Source organism: Cherax quadricarinatus, chromosome 51, assembly GCF_038502225.1.
Source record: "Cherax quadricarinatus isolate ZL_2023a chromosome 51, ASM3850222v1, whole genome shotgun sequence".
NCBI lineage: Eukaryota > Metazoa > Arthropoda > Malacostraca > Decapoda > Parastacidae > Cherax > Cherax quadricarinatus.
The window spans coordinates 30,293,620-30,317,063 of NC_091342.1; positions in this window are offsets into that span (position 1 = coordinate 30,293,620).

Consider the following 23,444-nt stretch of genomic DNA (forward strand, 5'->3'; position numbering starts at 1 on the left):
CCTGACACAACTGTCATCCATGACCCTGACACACTAGTGATGGGTAACACTGAGCTAGCATAAAGACGCAGGTGCAGAGAAATCTTTCATGGTAACAATGTGTCGTTCTATTAAGAGCTTCATCAAATCGCTGACTTGAAAATGGCGCTAGAGGACGGAACGTTTAACAATATAAGCTTTTGATCTGCTGCAACAATGTTGTTACTGAATTACTGCAAAACAGAGTATACGTCACAACATAGATAATAAACACACAGAGATAACCATGACAAAATAAAAATTACCCAGGTATATACATTGAATAAAAAGAAATAGAAGAAATAGATCAAAATAAATGGTTATACATACGCAAAATCCAAGTCAGAATGCACCTCTTACAAGTGGATCACTACTAACATCAGGTAAAACTACTAGCACCAGGTAAAACTACTAGCACCAGGTAAAACTACTAGCACCAGGTAAAACTACTAGCCACAGGTAAAAATAAAATGAAGAAAATTTTTGAAAAAAGAAAAAAGTGAATTAATGTTGAGAGTTAAGGATGGAGTGTTGTCCATCAGTGGCGCGAACACTACAATTTATGTGTCGGATAAGCACAACTTCCCAAGAATTCGACAAGGAAATAGAAAACATGTTCATATATGCAGCACCTAGACCTGATTCCTGGAACTGGTTATTAAATGCAAAAAAAGTGCAAAATACCACGAGCACTGGGCGTTCACTGAAGAGTCTAGCGCTAGGTGACCTCCCAGGAGCCTTCAAGAGCGTACGTATACTGGAGCTCTCCTGTACAAGGTTAGGTTAGGTAAGGTTCGTCAGGAAACAGGACAAATGTTTCCTGATGCGGGTCTTAGTCAGATGATGACCCGCCTTTGGAGCTTTTGGTCATCTGACCGAGGCCTTCCGCTGGCTTACCGGTCCACCCCTTTAAAAATTATGGTCATTTATAACCATTGTTATATGATAATCTCCTGTACAAGAAGCAGTACACTTCTGACAAAGAAATACAAACCACCAGGAACTAACAACATACTTTGAAAGTGAGGCGAGATGTGGAATAACAAATTTTATAGAAAAATCATGACCTACATAAGCCAAACATTGATTTAAAGCGGGAATATCATGCTTGCCACAACTACTAAATCATTATGATAATTACAGATTCTTTGTAAGAAAACCAAAACACAGAGTGGTGTGCACGGACTTCCCGAAAAGTTGTAACAAATACGATCATGGAATAAAAGCCTTTTTTAACTTACAGAACACAAAGAACAATGCTAAACAAAGTAAAATCAAGCCTTAGCATAGTAAAAAAAATTGTCCTAACCCCTTGACTGTTTCTCGTCCTCATATAATAAATTAAAACACCAGCTACACCTTCGTATCGTCTTTTGTGGACGATAACAAGTATGAAAGTCGCCTCGGCAAAGGGCACAAAATATGCGACTAAATAACAATGGTTTGAAGCTTGCAAAAGAAAATAACATGATATTCAGTAGTGACAGATTATAAGTCAGTAAGCTGCGGTCAGAGGTCAAGTGAGGTCACCTGTCCTAAGCTGTCTGGGAATTAGCATGGGGTGTTACTGAGCACCATGGGTTGCTGCAGTGTTTTAGAATCTCGGGTTAGAGTGTTGAAGGAGGTTATACTTCTTCAGGAGGAAAATAAGAGGCTGAAGGTTCGCATAGATGGGTTTGGGAGTGAGAGATGGTTGGAGCTGGTAAGGAGGAAATGGTTACCAGCAGTGAGGTGGAGAGTGTCAGCCGCTTTAAGTGGCAAGTAGTTCACAATTCAGGAAGAAGATTAGGAAGGTTAATAGAGAAGATGTGAAGATAGGAAATCGATTCTCCATTCTCCAGGATGAGTGTACTTCAGTGGTTACTGAGGTTAAAGGTACCACTGACTCCCCTGCTAATCAAGGTAAGAATATTCTAATTGTGGGAGACTCTCAGGTAAAATATATAGACCATGCTTTTTGTAACAGAGATAGGAAGGTCAGACAGAGGGTATGCCTCCCAGGAGTGGGTGTTGGTAACCTAGTCAGCAGGTTGGATATTATGTCAGGTAATAGTAACACGCCCATTATCTTAGTGCTGGTGAAAACATCGGAAAGGGCAGGAGACAAGCTGCTGGATAAGTACAGGTCAACCTTAGATGCAGTCACCTCTAAGGGAGGGATCCCAGTCATATGTATCATCTAGCCTAGAAGGGGATGGATGTCTATGGCAATTATTATAAATTGCTGGCTAGTCAGGTACTGCAAGAAACTTGCAATCCCATTCATTGATAACTGGGACAAAGTCTCTGGCGAACATGATATGTATGCAAGGGATGGGGTTCATCTCTCTGGGGCTGGAGTGGTTGCATTAGCCAATTCGATTCGATTGGTGACTTTTCTAGGACTTTAAACTGATAGATTATAGAGGTATGGGTGTCTGTGGGAAACAATCAGGCTGCAGTATTAGGATTGAAAACAGTAGACATTACCAGGATACCTCAGGGTTATGTTTAGAAGACAATATTCAAAATAATGTTGCTAGTACAGGCAAAGCAATTGTCCAACAAGCAAAGAGATAGTAGTGGGCAACGAGTGACTAGCCCCATTAAGGTTTACTATACAAATAGTAGGAGTCTAAGAAATTAGATGAGCTAAGATTACTTGCAAGTTCAGATAATATAGATATTATTGCTATAACGGAGGCCTGGTTCGACTTGAAAGATAGAGAAATGCCTTCTGAATGGAACATACAGGGTTATAAACTATTCCACACTGATAGGGTCAACAGAAAGGGTGGTGGAGTGGCGATGTATTCAAAGATAATTTGAATTGTTGTGTTAGACAAGATATAAGATTAGAAACATCGGACACAGAATCTGTTTGGCTATAGTTTCTCGAGGGGCATGAAAAATTAATTTTGGGTGTGATTTATAGGCCCCCAAACCTTGATAGTGCAGTAAGCTGCTATGGGACGAAATTCATAAGGCGTCTAGGTATGTTAGGTAAGACACATATGCAACAGTTAGGTATCTTTATTTCGAAACGTTTCGCCTACACAGTAGGCTCCTTCAGTCGAGTACAGAAAAGTTGATAGAAGCAGAAGGTACTTGAAGACGATGTAATCAGTCCATCACCCTTAAAGTTTTGAGGTGGTCAGTCCCTCAGTCTGGAGAAGAGCATTGTTCCATGGAATGAAACAATATGGAGATGAAGTGACAGGATGGAGCCCTATATAGCGCCAAGAGGTGAGACGTAGGTCACTAGAAGAGGTAAGAACTCAGATGCTGGGAGGTCAGGTCCCTCTCAAATCCATATACCATTTTAATGTTCAATCTGTCAGACACTACAACACAAGGGTATCTTGGTACAGACCTACAATCAACTTCGACAACCTCTACTAGTGAGAACGGCTGGATTTGAGAGGGACCTGCCCTCCCAACATCTGAGTTCTTACCTCTTCTAGTGACCTACGTCTCACCTCTTGGCGCTATATAGGGCTCCATCCTGTCACTTCATCTCCATATTGTTTCATTCCATGGAACAATGCTCTTCTCCAGACTGAGGGACTGACCACCTCAAAACTTTAAGGGTGATGGACTGATTACATCGTCTTCAAGTATCTTCTGCTTCTATCAACTTTTCTGTACTCGACTGAAGAAGCCTACTGTGTAGGCGAAACGTTTCGAAATAAAGATACCTAACTGTTGCATATGTGTCTTACCTAACAACCTGTCGGTATTTTATACCATTTTAATGTTCAACGCGTCTAGGTATGAAAATGTTGTGTTAATGGTAGATTTTAACTTTAGACAAATTGATTGGAACAATGTGAGAGGAAATCTTGAGTCTAGTGACTTTCTTGATACGATTCAGAATTACTTTTTAAAACAGTTTGTGAAGAACCAACCAGAGGAAACAACCGGCATGACTTAGTTCTTGCCAACAAAGATTCACTAATTAATAATCTTGAGGTTAATGATGAGCTTGGGGAAAGCGATCACAAATCACTTAGTTTCAATATATCAGGGAATTACCCAGATAACTGCAATCAAGTCTCTGTTCCAGACTTTCGCTTGGCCGATTTCATAGCACTGAGAAATTACCTGGGTGGGCTAAATTAGGATGACCTACTTTGGGTCAGGTAGGTGGTGTTGGCTGCCCAGACAACCTTTGTTCCGAGTAGGGAAATTAGATCTAACAAAAATGATCCCAAATGGGTAAACAATAGATTAAAACATCTCATTGGTCAAAAGAGAGGCATATATAGGCATATCAAAAGAGGGGATGGGCAGTTAACAGATCAGTGTGCTGAAAATATCTAGCCTAGACAGGACTCGCAGCAATGGTTTTAAGTTGGAAAAATTCAGATTCAGGAAGGATATAGGAAAGTACTGGTTTGGTAATAGAATTGTGGACGAGTGGAACAAACTCCCAAGTACCGTTATTGAGGCCAGAACGTTGTGTAGCTTTAAAAATAGGTTGGATAAATACATGAGTGGATGTGGGTGGGTGTGAGTTGGACCTGATAGCTTGTGCTACCAGGTCGGTTGCCGTGTTCCTCCCTTAAGTCAATGTGACCTGACCTGACTAGGTTGGGTGCATTGGCTTAAGCCGGTAGGAGACTTGGACCTGCCTCGCATGGGCCAGTAGGCCTTCTGCAGTGTTCCTTCGTTCTTAAAGTCACAAGGGATTTGAAGACTAACCCAAAAGGGTTCTGTCAGGTATACAGAAGTAAGATTAGGGACAAGATAGGCCCACTTAAGAGAACTCAGGTCAGATCACTGACAGTAACAAGGAAATGTGTGAACACTTACTTTCTCTGTTTTTACTCAGGAAAATACTAGCGAAATTCCAGAAATAATAAATTATGTAGAACAGGACGATAAAGTATGCACGATTAGGGTAACTAGTGTGGGTATTGTATACTACCTCTTTCCTTTTACCAATTTTATCATTAAAGCGTAGCCGAGAAAGTGATATTCAAAATTAACATAGTTGTGTTATGACAATACATAATGTGTTAATATAAACATTGAAGCAAAACTTTGCATCGAGAATAGAGTGAACTTAGAAATAGTGGAGCCGATAATATTGACAAGTAGAGTCAATGTGCTCTACTCACACTCATCAATGTGCTCTACTCACACTCATAAAAACTATCGCAACTCATAATGTTGATATATTAATAAAAGAGGGAGACCACAGGCGTAGCTATTCCTGTAACCACTTTTAATTAGAGCAGCTGTAAGATACGTCATTACGCGCCATGCTGCCGTCATCACCACCCAGGCTGCCTCACACACTACCTCGATAACGTCAAATTTTTAACGATATAATATAAAGGAGACTAGGGTTGTGCCAAAGTATCGCTGTCGGCTGATTTTGATGGTATCGGTGTCGGCAAAAATTTTGGTATCGTCCCATCCCTTCAACAGACGTTACTCCGCTGCCAGACGGTGTAACCCTCGCTGCCAGTGTAACCCTCGCTGCCAGACGGTGTAACCCTCGCTGCCAGACGGTGTAACCCTCGCTGCCAGTGTAACCCTCGCTGCCAGACAGTGTATCCTCCAGTATTGTCAGTGGTTATCAGCAGTTACCGTTAATGTAATCTATTATAAATGTACGTAAAGTAACTTGAAATTAAAAAAAACTGGTATTATTTTTGGTTTGTTTAGTTCCTTCTTACAGTAACGTAAGTGAAGGTGTTACAAAGTAAACAGAGGATAAATGGTTCACAACCTTTGGGTATCTTTATCGTGGCAACGTTTCGTCAGTCAGTACCTTCTTTAGTCCAATGTAGAAAAGGTGGAAGATAAAGAGTTTGAGGTAATCAGTCCCCTCAGCCTGTAGTCGATGTGTTCAGTCCATCACTCATGTTATTCTCGTAGCTGGAGCTTATATACGGATGACATAAGAGGTGGAGCAGTGGAAGGCCGGGTCACCTATAGATACGACCTAGTTCCACTAGTGGTTTTGTCCACTGGTGACTCCACCTACTACTGCTCCACCACCTCTGTCATCAGTATATATGCTCCATCTCCGAGAATATGCTGCACTTTTATTATGATTGATGGATTGAATACATCAACTCCAGGCTGAGGGACTGATTACCTCAAACTACTCCTATCTCCCACCTTTCCTGCACTGGACTGAAGAAGGTACAAGTGGTACAAAATACTGACACGATGGAAAAATAAATAAAACCACTATAAGGTGATCCTTTATTGACAATGTTTCGCCCACACAGTGGACTTTATCAATTCCACTATATCAAGTTAACGTTTCGGCCACTGTGTGCGCGATACGCTGTCAATAAAAGATCCCATTATACTGGTGGCGAAACGTTGCCAGAATAAAAATGTCCAAATGTTGCATAATTGTCTTATTTATCAGAGTGAACCGTTTAAGTAGTAGTCTGACTTGACTCACGATCACCTGACTTGCACTTGACTCACGGATCACCTGACTTACACTTGACTCACGATCACCTGACTTACACTTGACTCACGATCACCTGACTTACACTTGACTCACGATCACCTGACTTACACTTGACTCACGGATCACCTGACTTACACTTGACTCACGGATCACCTGACTTGCACTTGACTCACGGATCACCTGACTTACACTTGACTCACGGATCACCTGACTTACACTTGACTCACGGATCACCTGACTTACACTTGACTCACGGATCACCTGACTTACACTTGACTCACGGATCACCTGACTTGCACTTGACTCACGGATCACCTGACTTGCACTTGACTCACGGATCGAAGTGCTTTACTAACTGTTCTCCCCTACGCGCAGTTATTAACGAGTCAGACTTCCTGACATCAATGAATAGTACACAGGCTTTACAACTTTCTTTTGGTACATGTTCAATATTTTATTTCGTGCTGCTGCTAACAACAACAGCCTAATTGAGCAGGAAGTTAAGGCAGATGAGGGGAATCGATAAATAGTAATGATACAAGTGACCGAACCGATGACTAGCAGGGGGTAAGACAGGTTGCAACACTAGGGTTCGAAACAGTAAATGTATAAAAAGCATTCAGCATGAAGTTATAAATAAAGACAATAGATCAGGTCAGCAAACAAAGGGAGACAGCAGAGGGCAGCAAGGGACTAGCTCCCTTAAGGTTTACTATACTAATAGCAGGAGTGTAAGAAATAAGATAGATGAGCTAAGATTAATTGCAAGTGCAGGAAACATAGATATTATTGCTATAACAGAGACCTGGCTCAATCTGAAAGATAGAGAGATGCCCTCTGAATGTCACATACAAGGCTATAAATTATTCCACACTGACAGGGTCAACAGGAAGGGTGGTGGAGTAGCGATGTATGGCAGAGACAATTTAAATTGTTGTGTTAGACAAGATATAAAAGTAGAAGCGTCAGCCACTGAATCTGTTTGGTTACAGCTTCTCGAGGGCCGAGAAAAACTAATTTTGGGTGTGATTTACAGGGCCCCAAATCTTGATAGGGAGTGCAGTAAACTTCTATGGGACGAAATTCGTAAGGCATCTACATACGAAAATGTTGTGCTAATGGGAGATTTCAACTATAGACAGATTGACTGGAGCAATTTGACATGAAATTTAGAGTCAGGTGACTTTCTTGATACGATCCAGGATTGTTTTTTGAAACAGTTTGTGACAGAGCCAACTAGGGGAAATAACCTCCTTAACTTGGTTCTTGCCAGTAGAGAAACACTAATTAATAATCTTGAGGTTAATGATGAGCTTGGGGAAAGTGATCACAAATCACTCAGTTTTAATATATCATGGAATTCCCCTAATAATGGTAATCAAGTCTCTGTCCCTGGTTTCCGCTTGGCTGATTTCATAGGACTGAAAAATTACTTAGGTGGGCTGAACTGGGATGACCTGACTAAGGGTCAGGTAGGTGGTGATGGTTGCCGATATGATGCTTTCCAGGGCATAGTTCTAGCTGCTCAGTCAAATTATGTTCCAAATAGGGAAATCAGATCAAACAAAAATGATCCTAAATGGATGAACAATAGATTAAAATACCTAATTGGTCAAAAGAGAGGCATATATAGGCAAATCAAAAGAGGAGAGGGGCAATTAAGAAATCGATATATTCAGTTAAAGAGAAATAAAAAAAAAGGAATTAGAAAAGCAAAAAGAGATTATGAGGTTAAAGTTGCAAGAGAATCGAAGACTAACCCAAAAGGATTCTTTCAGGTATACAGAAGTAAGATCAGGGACAAGATAGGCCCACTCAAAAGTTCCTCGGGTCAGCTCACTGACAGTGATAAGGAAATGTGTAGAATTTTTAACACATATTTCCTCTCAGTTTTTACACAGGAGGATACCAGCGATATTCCAGAAACAATAAATTATGTAGAACAGGACGATAATAAACTGTGCACTATTAGGGTCACAAGCGACATGGTCCTTAGGCAAATAGATAAATTAAAACCTAACAAATCCCCAGGCCCTGATGAACTGTATGCAAGGGTTCTAAAGGAATGTAAAGAGGAGCTTAGCAAACCTTTGGCTAATCTCTTCAACATATCACTACAAACTGGCATGGTGCCAGATAAGTGGAAAATGGCAAATGTGATACCTATTCTCAAAGCAGGTGACAGGTCCTTAGCTTCGAACTATAGACCAATAAGCCTAACCTCCATAGTGGGAAAATTTATGGAATCAATAATTGCCGAGGCAGTTCGTAGCCACATTGAAAAGCATAAATTAATCAACGAATCTCAGCATGGTTTTGCAAAGGGGCGTTCCTGCCTTACGAATTTGTTAACTTTTTTCACTAAGGTATTTGAGGAGGTAGATCATGGTAATGAATATGATATTGTGTACATGGACTTCAGTATGGCTTTTGACAGGGTCCCACATCAGAGACTATTGAGGAAAATTAAGGCACATGGAATAGGAGAATTTTTTTCCTGGATAGAGGCATGGTTGACAAATAGGAAGCAGAGAGTTGGCATAAATGGGGAGAAATCAGAGTGGGGAAGCGTCACGAGCGGTGTTCCACAAGGGTCAATGTTGGGCCCCCTGCTGTTCACAATCTACATAAACGACATAGATGAGGGCATAAAGAGCGACATCAGCAAGTTTGTCGATGACACCAAAATAGGCCGTCGAATTCATTCTGACGAGGACATTAGAGCACTCCAGGAAGATTTGAGTAGACTGATGCAGTGGTCGGAGAGGTGGCAGATGCAGTTTAATATAGACAAATACAAAGTTCTAAATGTTGGACAGGACAATAACCATGCCACATATAAACAAAATAATGTAGATCTTAATATTACGGATTGCGAAAAAGATTTAGGAGTTCTGGTTAGCAGTAATCTGACACCAAGACAACAGTGCATAAGTGTTCGCAATAAAGTTAATAGAATCCTTGGCTTCATATCAAGAAGCATAAATAATAGGAGTCCTCAGGTTGTTCTTCAACTCTATACATCCTTGGTTAGGCCTCATTTAGATTATGCTGCACAGTTTTGGTCAACGTATTACAGAATGGATATAAATGCTCTGGAAAATGTACAAAGGAGGATGACAAAGTTGATCCCATGTATCAGAAACCTTCCCTATGAGGATAGACTAAGAGCCCTGAATCTGCACTCTCTAGAAAGACGTAGAATTAGGGGGGATATGATTGAGGTGTATAAATGGAAGACAGGAATAAATAAAGGGGATGTAAATAGTGTGCTGAAAATATCTAGCCTAGACAGGACTCGCAGCAATGGTTTTAAGTTGGAAAAATTCAGATTCAGGAAGGATATAGGAAAGTACTGGTTTGGTAATAGAGTTGTGGATGAGTGGAACAAACTCCCAAGTACAGTTATAGAGGCCAAAACGTTGTGTAGCTTTAAAAATAGGTTGGATAAATACATGAGTGGGTGTGGGTGGGTGTGAGTTGGACCTGATAGCTTGTGCTACCAGGTCGGTTGCCGTGTTCCTCCCTTAAGTCAATGTGACCTGACCTGACTAGGTTGGGTGCATTGGCTTAAGCAGGTAGGAGACTTGAACCTGCCTCGCATGGGCTAGTAGGCCTTCTGCAGTGTTCCTTCGTTCTTATGTTAAGATAGTGTTGAAGCTAGCAGGCTAATGTGCTATCCACTGTACTATGGTGCAGTGGATAGTACACTGGTCTGTTAGCTTTTACACTGGTTTACCATGAGTTCGAACCCTCCCTGAGGTGAGAGGAGCTACCAGAGTGCAAGGACTTTTCCACCAAGCAGTCACCCATGTAAGCAGTCAACCTCGCAAGCGGTCACCTTCCCTCACAAGCAGTCTCCCTCACAAGTAATCACCTTCCCTCACAGTCACCCTCACAAGCAGTAACCTCACAAGTAGTAACCTCACAAGCAGTCACCCTAGCAAGCAGTAAGTCAACTCCCTCGGCAACCCCGCCTTGTATTACAATGTAAAATATTAAATACCAGCGTGCAAAAACAAACACTGGGAATGAAGACAACGTTGGTTATACACTACCTACATGTTGATAACACACACATGCAATAGTTAGATATCTTTATTCTGAATCGTGTCGCCTACACAGTAGGCTTCTTCAGTTGAGTAGAGTTAGCAGAAGCAGTAGAGATGTGCAGACGATGTAATCAGTCCATCACCCTCGAAAACGTAGTTTTGAGGTGGTCAGTCCCTCAGCCTGGAGAAGAGTTTTGCTCCATAGTCTGGAACATTGTTCCCTCTAGGTTGAGGGACTGACCACCTTAGAACTACGTCTTCAAGGGTGATGGACTGATTACATCGTCTGCACATCTCTACTGTTTCTGCTAACTCTTCTGTACTCGACTGAATAAAGATACCTAACTGCTGCACATTTATCAACGTCTCTGTTTACCCAGCAGCTGTTATCTCCAGATAACCTATTCCATACTCCAGTTTTTTTTTTTGTAATTACGCTATTACAGATTACTTTTAGTTCATGTTAACCTAACACGATATTACGTAAAACAGAACGTTTAAAAATGTACGACGTGGAGGTCTGGCAGCGCTGCTTCCAGCAAGTTTTCCCAATCGTTAAAATATATATATTTTTTTAGAGAGCGTGTAAAAACAGTCCATTACATTATTATATTTAATGGTCAACAAAGTGATTTAATTTGATGTTTCTTATCAAGCGAGCAACATTCTGGAAGACTTTCACACAGCAACATGCGATAGCGCCTTGTTGAAAGCGCACTTGCGCACGGGTACGCGTGACTGCATCGAGGAATGAGCGACAGGTGTGAGGAGGCAAGAGGAAGACAGCAGAATGACCCAAGAGACGATGATCAGATCCCATGACCTGTAGCGCAGGTAATTACCGATGGTAGGTAAGACGACATGTGCATCAGATGCGACGTTTTAGTGTGGCAACGTTTCGCTTTGTGGCTGGAGGCAGCAGACCACTCACCAGCATCACTAACAAGTACCCCACGCAAACACAAGACAAGACTTTAATATAGTACCTTGAAAGAATATACAAAGAACTTACACACAGTATTAAGTCAAACAAAATGACAGGACAGTTACCAGCTCTTGATGACAGAACTGATTCCTTCACACACACCTTGACATATGGTGATAAACTATTCACATACGTAACACTTGGGTATTTTTATTGTGGAAATGTTTCACCACACAGTGACTTCACCAGTCCAGTACAAAGAAGAATAGTGCAGATCAGGAGGAGATTGAGGTACCACGGATCAACAACCAAAATGCGTTCGAGACCAGAGTAGCAATTTCCAACTAATTTTAGGTCACTGATAATGAATATCATGGTTAAAATTCTTTGTTACCTCTACATTTCAATATACACCTACGTGTCACAACAGGTTCCAACAGGCTTGCGGCAGTGTGTTTCTTACCACACTCACAGTCTCACTGACCTTCATTGTTGTTCCAGCAGTGTGTTTCTTACCACACTCACAGTCTCACTGGCCTTCATTGTTGTTCCAGCAGTCACAGAAGGTGGTTGTGATGTCCAAGTTTATATTTTGAGTTGAAAGGTAGGTGATTTTCTTAGCTAAACAGGGCGGATACACCAAGTACTGCTGCATTCTATGTGAATGGGACAAGCTGTGTAAGAGGGTCCCACTACATCAGGAGAGACTGACCACCTCGTCAATCACTAGAGCCTGGGATGAAAAATGTTCAACATCCATCTCTGATTGAACCAAACAAAATTTTGCTACCACCACTACACATACAACTGGGGATCATGAAAAACTTTGTAAAAGCTATAGACAAATCCGGTCAGGGATTCAAGTATTTAACATGGGATGTAACATGTCACTTAAAAACCACTTTTTGGACTCACATTTAGACTTTTTTTCCAGCGAACTGTGGGACAGTTAGTGACGAACATGGTGAAAGGTTTCACCAAGATATTTCGACCATGGAAAAATGGTACCAGGGCAAATGGGGAACAATAATGCTTGCAGACTATTGCTGGACATTGGCAAGAGATGATTCTTCAGCCCACTAAGTGTCAAGCAAAAAGGCAGAGAGTAGGTACTGATTAGAGTTTAAAACATACTGACACATATTGTACGTTATAATAAAATAAAATATTACAACCATGTTTGCTTACGCGTCTTTATAAGCAAATTTGTTTATCTATTACCAAGGTTTATACAATTCTCTATATTACCTAGCACTGATAAACTCTCGTGGGTCACATGTGAGTGTTGCTAGAATATCTTAGATATGGACTAACAGCTGTAACCCTGGAAAATGAACTGCGTAACAAAGATAGATGGATTATATCACCGTGTTGAGGGAAATACACCAGACACCACCAGACAACAACACAGCTGCGAAAGTCCGCAAATGTTTATCAGAGTTTTGGTGGAGAATGTTGGTGAAGAACTTAAAGGTTCAGTGGTACTCCCACCAGCACCACCACCACCACCACCAGTAGCATTAACAGTACTTGCAGCAACACCAGTACCACCACTACTACCACCACCATCACCAGCAGCAGCAGCATTACCAACAGCAGCAACATAACATATTAACCACCTGACATCATTATTACGTTCTCGTGGTCGACATCTGGTAAAGAGTGGCCCTTACTGTACATCAATACACTGCCCTCCAACACGATATTCAATACGATATTCACTTCCACCTTATTTAAAATAATCCAACATAAAAATACCACAAACTTTCATGTCTTCAACTTTTACCCTTACTCTCCTTATATATGTATATATAAAAATTGCCTATTTGGCAAGGGTTCACTTTGCCGAATAAGCCGAATGAAAATTTGTCATAACTCAGCTTGAATCGATATATATATATATATATATATATATATATATATATATATATATATATATATATATATATATATATATATATATATATATATGGAGGGTGTGTGTAAACCTGGTCAATTACCAAGAACTCGTTTAAAATTAAGTCGTGTCTAAAATTTTCTCTTATACATTTAAAGATATATATTTTTTTCATTTATGTTAATATAAAAATGAATAATTTTGTACCAAAAGCACCTTAGAAAACTTACATAACCTTATTGTAACAAGCGCAATTTAATTTAGCCTAATCCAACTAAATATATTTTATATAAGTTTATAATAATTTAATAATAAACAAACACAATGAAATATATTTTTCTCGTTATATTCAGAATGATTTATGCGAAATTATTGCATACACAAATTTTCGCTTGCCCTATTCGGCAAGAAGTGCATTGCTATTTCAGAGAAAATCGTAAGTGTGTGTATGTGTGTGTGTGTGTGTGTGTGTGTGTGTGTGTGTGTGTGTGTGTGTGTGTGTGTGTGTGTGTGTGTACTCACCTAATTGTGGTTGCAGGGGTCGAGACTCAGCTCCTCGCCCCGCCTGTTCACTGAGTGCTACTAGGTCCTCTCTCTCCCTGCTCCATGAACATTATCATACCTCATCTTAAAGCTATGTATGGTTCCTGCCTCCACTACCTCACTTGCTACGCTATTCCACTTCCTGACTACTCTATGACTGAAAAAATACTTCTAACATCCCTTTGACTCATCTGGGTCTTCAACTTCCAATTGTGACCCTTTGTTTCTGTGTCCCATCTCTGGAACATCCTGTCTCTGCCCACCTCGTCTATTCCACGCAGTATTTTGTATGTTGTTATCATGTCTCCCCTAACCCTCCTGTCCTCTGTGTGTGTGTGTGTGTGTGTGTGTGTGTGTGTGTGTGTGTGTGTGTGTGTGTGTGTGTAAATGGTGTTGACACCTGCCGTGCACAACACTTATTAAGGTGGTAAAACTCTACAACATTACCAGAAAACACTCGTGAATATTCATGAACACATATACGACATTAAACCTTAATTACCAGGTACGCTGAAACAGCAGAAGCAAGAGAAATATCAGCAGGAGGGAGGTACGTAGGCTTCAAGCAGTAGCACCTCCACCACCAGCAGCAGCACTACCACCACCAGCAGTACCCGCAGCAGCACCAGTAGCACCACCACCACCAGCAGCACCACCACCACCACCAGTACCAGCAGCAGCACCACCACCAGTACCAGCAGCAGCACCAGCAGCAAGGGTAGGACGCACCGCTAATTTAAGAGTGTAATGGGATACTTACTAACAATCAATATTCTCCCAGGAACGACATCCATCACTCACAGAAAAAAATGTTTTAAAATACACAACAAAAACGTATTTCAACCTGAACACACACACACACACACACACACACACACACACAAAAGCGCTCAGAAATCCAGAAAAACGACTCCTACAATACGTTGTAAAGTGTGGGAAGGTACTCCTGCAGATTGGTCCTGGTTGAGCTAGGATGGGAGCGCACGAGCCAGCTAGTCTGAAGGAAGACGGAATGAAGGGAAATAGGATCACGACATTCAAAACAGGCAGAGTGGCAGACAAAGCCAGGCACCCGAGCTGAGAGCGCTCCTTCAACACTATGCCACAAATGCACAAGTAAACGAGCCACAGTGATAAAAGAAAGCAGTTCATCAGGTTCACAGGTTCAGACGTAATGTTCTCAGTATGGTGACTACCATTTCTCTCACCACACCAACACTGATGTAGATAAATGCTTCAAACAACTCATAACTTGGTGAATCACACACTTGGCCAACATTTGGTGCATCTTTATTTTGGAAACGTTTCGCCACAGTTGCTTCATCGCTCCAGTATACCTTCATACCTTTATCTTTGATGAGCTTCAAGAGTCTCACTACTCTCGGAGCCCGGCTCGTCTGGTGCTTGCGTGGTCAACCAGGCTGTTGCTGCTGGAGGCCCGCTACCCCACATATCCATCACAGCCTGGCTGATGTGGCGCCTGGTGAAGATACTTGTCCAGTTTTCTCTCGGAGACACTTGTCCCAGCAGTGTTTCTGATATTTTCTGGTAAGATGTTGAATAATCTAGTCACAAATGTTGATACAGTGTTCCCTTATTGTGCCCACCGCACCCCTACTTCTCACTGGGTTTATTTTACACTTCCTTCCATATCTCTCACTTCACTATGTTGTTATGGCAGTGTGCAGATTTGGGATCAAGCCCTCGAGTACTTTCTAGGTATATATTATCGTGTATCTCTCTTACGCTCCAATGAGTACATTTTCAAGTCTTTAAGGCGTTCCCAGTAATTTAAATGCTTTACTGACTTTGTGTGTGTCGTTAACGATTTCTGTATTTGTTCCAGCTCCGATATTTCTCCTGCTTTTAACGGGGCCGTCAGCACTGAGCAATACTCCAAATGAGGGAGCACTTGCGATTTGAAGTGTCACCACTGGCATTATTTCCCTCGTTTAGAAAGTTCTCAATACCCACCCCGTCATCCTCCTGGCTGTCGTGATCTATGTCTTGTTATGGTCTTTAAAAGTAAGGTCAGCTGACATAATTATTCCCAAGTATTTTACGTGTTCCTTACGTTCTATTTGGTGACCCTCTTGAGTTTTGTATATAGTGTTCCTTTTGAGTTCTTCATTCTTTCCATACCTAAGCAGCTGGAACTTATCACAATTGAACGTCGTGTTGTTCTCCACTGTCCACTGGAAAACCCTTATGTCTTCCTGTAAGTTTTCAGTGTCTTCTACCAGAGTGACTTTCATGCTTATTTTAGTGTCCTCTGTAAATGATAATACAAAAATGTGTCGGGTGTTTTTATCTATGTCTATGTCAGCAGAGGTGCCAGGGCAGTGCCTTGGGAAACTAGGGTTTCTACCTCGCTGATGCTGGATTTTGCTCTATTTACTACTACTTTCTGTGTTAGGAACCCGAGAATCCATCCGCCTACCTTCCCCGTAATGCCCATGACCTTCATTTTGTGCGCTACAATTCCATGATCGCATTTGTCAAACTCCTTTGCAAAATCCGTGTAAATCACATCTGCGATTTGATCGTCTTCCAACGCCTCTGTTATTCTGTCATAATGGTTCAGCAGCTGCGACAGGTATTATCGTCACAGCATAACCTGAACCATGCTGGTTCGGGTTATGCTGGTATTTGTAATCTGCCGTCTCATCAGTCTTTCGAAGATTTTTATAATGTGAGAAGTTAGGGATACTGGTTTGTAATTTTTAGCTAGTGCTCTACTACCTCCCTTATGCAAAGGAGCTATGTCTGCACTATTTAAGACCTCCGGTATTTCACCGAGATCTAAGCTGTTCAGAGAATACTGAGGGCTCGTGCTAGTGGTACTTTGCACTTCTGTATAAATAGGGCATTCCATGAATCTGGCGGCGGCGGCGGTGGTGGAGGTGGGGATCGTGCTGCTGCTGCTGTAGCCGCCGCCGTCGCCGCCAAACTCTTGCCAGACATGCTAACATGTTTTATTCTTCTCACAAGTACTTAAATACACAATTCTTCATATATAAGTGACCTAATACACACAACTGTAACTTTACAAGAACTTTGAGAAAATGACTCAGGGAATTTATGAAGAAAACTAACGTAGTGAAATGTGTCGTGTCTGCCATATAGGCCAAGTGTCGTGTCTACCATGTAAGCCAAGCGTCGTGTCTGCCATGTAAGCCAAGTGTCGTGTCTGCCATGTAAGACAAGTGTCGTGTCTGCCATATAGGCCAAGTGTCGTGTCTACCATGTAAGCCAAGCGTCGTGTCTGCCATGTAAGCCAAGTGTCGTGTCTGCCATGTAAGACAAGTGTCGTGTCTGCCATGTAAGACAAGTGTCGTGTCTGCCATATAGGCCAAGTGTCGTGTCTACCATGTAAGCCAAGCGTCGTGTCTGCCATGTAAGCCAAGTGTCGTGTCTGCCATGTAAGACAAGTGTCGTGTCTGCCATGTAAGACAAGTGTCGTGTCTGGCATGTAAGCCAAGCGTCGTGTCTGCCATGTAAGCCAAGTGTCGTGTCTGCCATGTAAGACAAGTGTCGTGTCTGGCATGTAAGCCAAGCGTCGTGTCTGCCATGTAAGACAAGTGTCGTGTCTGCCATGTAAGACAAGTGTCGTGTCTGGCATGTAAGACAAGTGTCGTGTCTGACATGTAAGCCAAGTGTCGTGTCTGCCATGTAAGCCAAGTGTCGTGTCTGCCATGTAAGCCAAGTGTCGTGTCTGGCATGTAAGACAAGTGTCGTGTCTGGCATGTAAGACAAGTGTCGTGTCTGGCATGTAAGACAAGTGTCGTGTCTGGCATGTAAGACAAGTGTCGTGTCTGACAAGTGTCGTGTCCGCCATGTAAGACAAGTGTCGTGTCTGCCATGTAAAACAACTGTCGTGTCTGCCATGTAAGCCAAGTGTCGTGTCTGCCATGTAAGCCAAGTGTCGTGTCTGCCATGTAAGCCAAGTGTCGTGTCTGCCATGTAAGATAACTGTCGTGTCTGCCATGTAAAACAAGTGTCGTGTCTGCCACGTAAAACAACTGTCGTGTCTGCCATGTAAAACAAGTGTCGTGTCTGCCACGTAAAACAACTGTCGTGTCTGCCATGTAAAACAACTGTCGTGTCTGCCATGTAAAACAACTGTCGTGTCTGCCATGTAAGACAAGTGTCGTGTCTGCCATGTAAAAACTGTCGTGTCTGCCATGTAAGCCAAGTGTCGTGTCTGCCATGTAAAAACTGTCGTGTCTGCCATGTAAGCCAAGTGTCGTGTCTGCCATGTAAGATAACTGTCGTGTCTGCCATGTAAAACAACTGTCGTGTCTGCCATGTAAGACAACTGTCATGTCTGCCACGTAAAACAACTGTCGTGTCTGCCATGTAAGACAACTGTCGTGTCTGCCACGTAAAACAACTGTCGTGTCTGCCATGTAAGACAACTGTCGTGTCTGCCACGTAAAACAACTGTCGTGTCTGCCATGTAAGATAACTGTCGTGTCTGCCATGTAAAACAACTGTCGTGTCTGCCACGTAAAACAACTGTCGTGTCTGCCACGTAAAACAAATGTCGTGTCTGCCATGTAAAACAACTGTCGTGTCTGCCATGTAAAACAACTGTCGTGTCTGCCATGTAAGATAACTGTCGTGTCTGCCATGTAAAACAACTGTCGTGTCTGCCACGTAAAACAACTGTCGTGTCTGCCATGTAAAACAACTGTCGTGTCTGCCATGTAAGACAACTGTCGTGTCTGCCATGTAAAACAAGTGTCGTGTCTGCCATGTAAGATAACTGTCGTGTCTGCCATGTAAAACAACTGTCGTGTCTGCCACGTAAAACAACTGTCGTGTCTGCCATGTAAAACAACTGTCGTGTCTGCCATGTAAAACAACTGTCGTGTCTGCCATGTAAGTCAACTGTCGTGTCTGCCATGTAAAACAACTGTCGTGTCTGCCATGTAAGTCAACTGTCGTGTCTGCCATGTAAGTCAACTGTCGTGTCTGCCATGTAAGTCAACTGTCGTGTCTGCCATGTAAGTCAACTGTCGTGTCTGCCATGTAAGTCAACTGTCGTGTCATGCTATATACACAGTATGTGCCCATATTTACATATACCAAAGTGGTAAAAGCTTCAACAACCTGCTCATCAGAGCTTCAACAACCTGCTCATCAGAGCTTCAACAACCTGCTCATCAGAGCTTCAACAACCTGCTCATCAGAGCTTCAACAACCTGCTCATCAGAGCTTCAACAACCTGCTCATCAGAGCTTCAACAACCTGCTCATCAGAGCTTCAACAACCTGCTCATCAGAGCTTCAACAACCTGCTCATCAGAGCTTCAACAACCTGCTCATCAGAGCTTCAACAACCTGCTCATCAGAGCTTCAACAACCTGCTCATCAGAGCTTCAACAACCTGCTCATCAGAGCTTCAACAACCTGCTCATCAGAGCTTCAACAACCTGCTCATCAGAGCTTCAACAACTTGTTTCTAAGATTGTAAAAATTATTGTAAGATAACCATGTTAGCAGTAACCTGGTACCTTCATCTTTCATACATTACGACAACCTAGCTGGTCGTTATACACCAAAACTGTGTAATTATCAAAACCAACAAGGACAAAGTGTAGACAGATTCTCTGAAGTGTCGTTGGTCATGCTTCTAATGATAGATAACGAGCGTATAATAATGTAGAGAAGGTTAACAAGCTTCCCTCAGTAGTTTAATGAACGAGGAACTGTACCTCAGTGTTCAGTGCTAGATACGTCGTCCAACAGTCTAGGAGAACACTTAAGTTTGTCCTACTTAAGGAAACATCTTAACTTCATCAACATAACACATGTTACACTAACTCATCAACATAACACATGTTACACTAACTCATCAACATAACACATGTTACACTAACTCATCAACATAACACATGTTACACTAACTCATCAACATAACACATGTTACACTAACTCATCAACATAACACATGTTACACTAACTCATCAACATAACACATGTTACACTACCTCATCAACATAACACATGTTACACTACCTCATCAACATAACACATGTTACACTAACTCATCAACATAACACATGTTACACTAACTCATCAACATAACACATGTTACACTACCTCATCAACATAACACATGTTACACTACCTCATCAACATAACACATGTTACACTAACTCATCAACATAACACATGTTACACTACCTCATCAACATACATGTTACACTAACTCATCAACATAACACATGTTACACTAACTCATCAACATAACACATGTTACACTAACTCATCAACATAACACATGTTACACTAACTCATCAACATAACACATGTTACACTACCTCATCAACATAACACATGTTACACTAACTCATCAACATACCCATCATGTGGGTCACCTCATACCCTTCAGGGGGGGTCACTTTATACCCTTCAGGTGGGTCACCTCATACCCAATAGGTGGGTCACCTATCATGTGGGTCACCTCATACTCTCTAGGTGTGTCACCTCATACCCATCAGGTGGGTCACCTCTTACCCTTCAGGTGGATCATCTCATACCCTTCAGGTGGGTCATCTCATACCCTTCAGGTGGGTCACCTCTTACCCTTCAGGTGGATCATCTCATACCCTTCAGGTGGGTCATCTCATACCCTTCAGGTGGGTCACCTCATACATATCATGTGGATAACCTCATACCATCATGTGTGTCACTCCATAGCCATCATGTGGGTCACTCCATAGCCATCATGTGGGTCACTCCATAGCCATCATGTGGGTCACTCCTTAGCCATCATGTGGGTCACTCCATAGCCATCACGTGGGTCACTCCATAGCCATCACGTGGGTCACTCCATAGCCATCACGTGGGTCACTCCATACCCATCACGTGGGTCGCTCCATACCCATCATGTTGGTCACTCCATAGCCATCATGTGGGTCACCACATACCCATGACGCTTGTGATCACTCCATACTCATCATGTGGGCGTAGTTACTCCATACTCATCATGTGGGCGTAGTCACTCCATACCCATCATGTGGGGATGGTCACTCCACACCCATCATGTGGGCATGGTCACCCCATACCTATCATGTGGGGGTGGTCACTCCATATGCATCATGTGGGGGTGGTCACTCCATACCCATCACGTGGGCATGGTCACCCCATACCCATCACGTGGGCATGGTCACCCCATACCCATCATGTGGGGGTGGTCACTCCATATCCATCATGTGGGAGTGTTCCCTCCATACCCATCATGTGGGGGTGTTCCCTCCATACCCATCATGTGGGGGTGGTCACTCCACACCCATCATTTGGGCATGGTCACCCCATACCCATCATGTGGGGGTGGTCACTCCATATCCATCATGTGGGAGTGTTCCCTCCATACCCATCATGTGGGGGTGGTCACTCCACACCCATCATGTGGGCATGGTCACCCCATACCCATCATGTGGGGGGTGCTCACTCCATACCCATAACGTGGGCATGGTCACCCCATACCCTCATGTGGGGGTGGTCACTCCATATCCATCATGTGGGGGTGGTCAGTCCATACCCATCATGTGGGTGGTCACACGCATCCATTATATTGCTGCTCACAACATACTACTGCTAACATACTGCTGCAGTATGTTGTCAGCAGTATTCATACTCATCATGTGGTGACCACCCCATACTGACGATACGGGTGGTTACCACATATCCATCATGCTTGTGGTTAACCATATCCATCTTGTGGGCGGTCACCTCATAGCCACGTTATGGGGGATAGTCACCTGATAGCCATGGTGTGGGAGGTAGTCACCTGATAGCCATGGTGTGGGAGGTAGTCACCTCAAAGCCATGGTGTGGGAGGTAGTCACCTCAAAGCCATGGTGTGGGAGGTAGTCACCTCAAAGCCATGGTGTGGGAGGTAGTCACTTCAAGGCCATGGTGTGGGAGGTAGTCACTTCAAAGCCATGGTGTGGGAGGTAGTCACCTGATAGCCATGGTGTGGGAGGTAGTCACCTGATAGCCATGGTGTGGGAGGTAGTCACCTGATAGCCATGGTGTGGGAGGTAGTCACCTCATAGCCATGTTATGGGAGGTCCTCACAGTATAGCAGGTGGTGGTAACACTGTTCCAGGTGACAGAACACTGGTGGTGGTGATCCGAGTACCGTCACTAGTAACACTGTACCAGGGTGACAGAACACTTGTGGTGGTGATCTGAGTACCTTCACTAGTAACACTGTACCAGGGTGACAGAACACTGGTGGTGGTGATCTGACTACCGTCACTAGTAACACTGTACCAGGGTGACAGAACACTGGTGGTGGTGATCTGACTACCGTCACTAGTAACACTGTACCAGGGTGACAGAACACTCATGGTATCTTAGTCCCTCAGTGTTCAACAAGCAGGTTACATCCTCCCCGTCACTCTCTACTAATATGAAAAATATTTGGTTGACAGTGTCAAGTCTCCTGCCAAGGCTTGACAAGTGACCTGACGGAAACAGTTTTTTTTTTTGGTAACCAAACTGAGTACATTTAGCAGAGTGCCTGTACTCTAACCAGTATCATAGTTCCACTGTGATAACGTATACTGGGTGGGTTGTCCTGTCAAGCTCCGTCACACAGGATGGGTTGATTTTTAAGGTAATGACATGTGTTAAGCCGAGATGAGAAACGTCAGTAAAGTGAGAGATGAGTCGGCTGGAACTAAAAGACCAATTGAACTCTTTCACTCACAGGTGGAGTTCTTCATGGTTGAATATGGACCCTGCCTCCGTGTGTGTGTGTGTCTTATTTGTGAATATAATCCATTATATCAGCTACGACATCAGGCTGGAGTTACTGTTACTGTGACAGTAAAGTAACACTGATTGAAGGTGTATAACACAGATGTATGGTAGCAACTATACTCAAACACAGGTGTGTAGTCTTCAACACAGGTGTATAACAGTGCCTGTAGTCTTCAACACAGGTGTATAACAGTGCCTGTAGTCTTCAACACAGGTGTATAACAGTGACCGTAGTCTTCAACACAGGTGTATAACAGTGCCTGTAGTCTTCAACACAGGTGTATAACAGTGCCTGTAGTCTTCAACACAGGTGTATAACAGTGCCTGTAGTCTTCAACACAGGTGTATAACAGTGACCGTAGTCTTCAACACAGGTGTATAACAGTGCCTGTAGTCTTCAACACAGGTGTATAACAGTGCCTGTAGTCTTCAACACAGGTGTATAACAGTGCCTGTAGTCTTCAACACAGGTGTATAACAGTGACCGTAGTCTTCAACACAGGTGTATAACAGTGCCTGTAGTCTTCAACACAGGTGTATAACAGTGCCTGTAGTCTTCAACACAGGTGTATAACAGTGCCTGTAGTCTTCAACACAGGTGTATAACAGTGCCTGTAGTCTTCAACACAGGTGTATAACAGTGACCGTAGTCTTCAACACAGGTGTATAACAGTGACCGAAGTCTTCAACACAGGTGTATAACAATGACTGTAGTCTTCAACACAGGTGTATAACAATGACTGTAGTCTTCAACACAGGTGTATAACAATGACTGTAGTCTTCAACACAGGTGTATAACAGTGCCTGT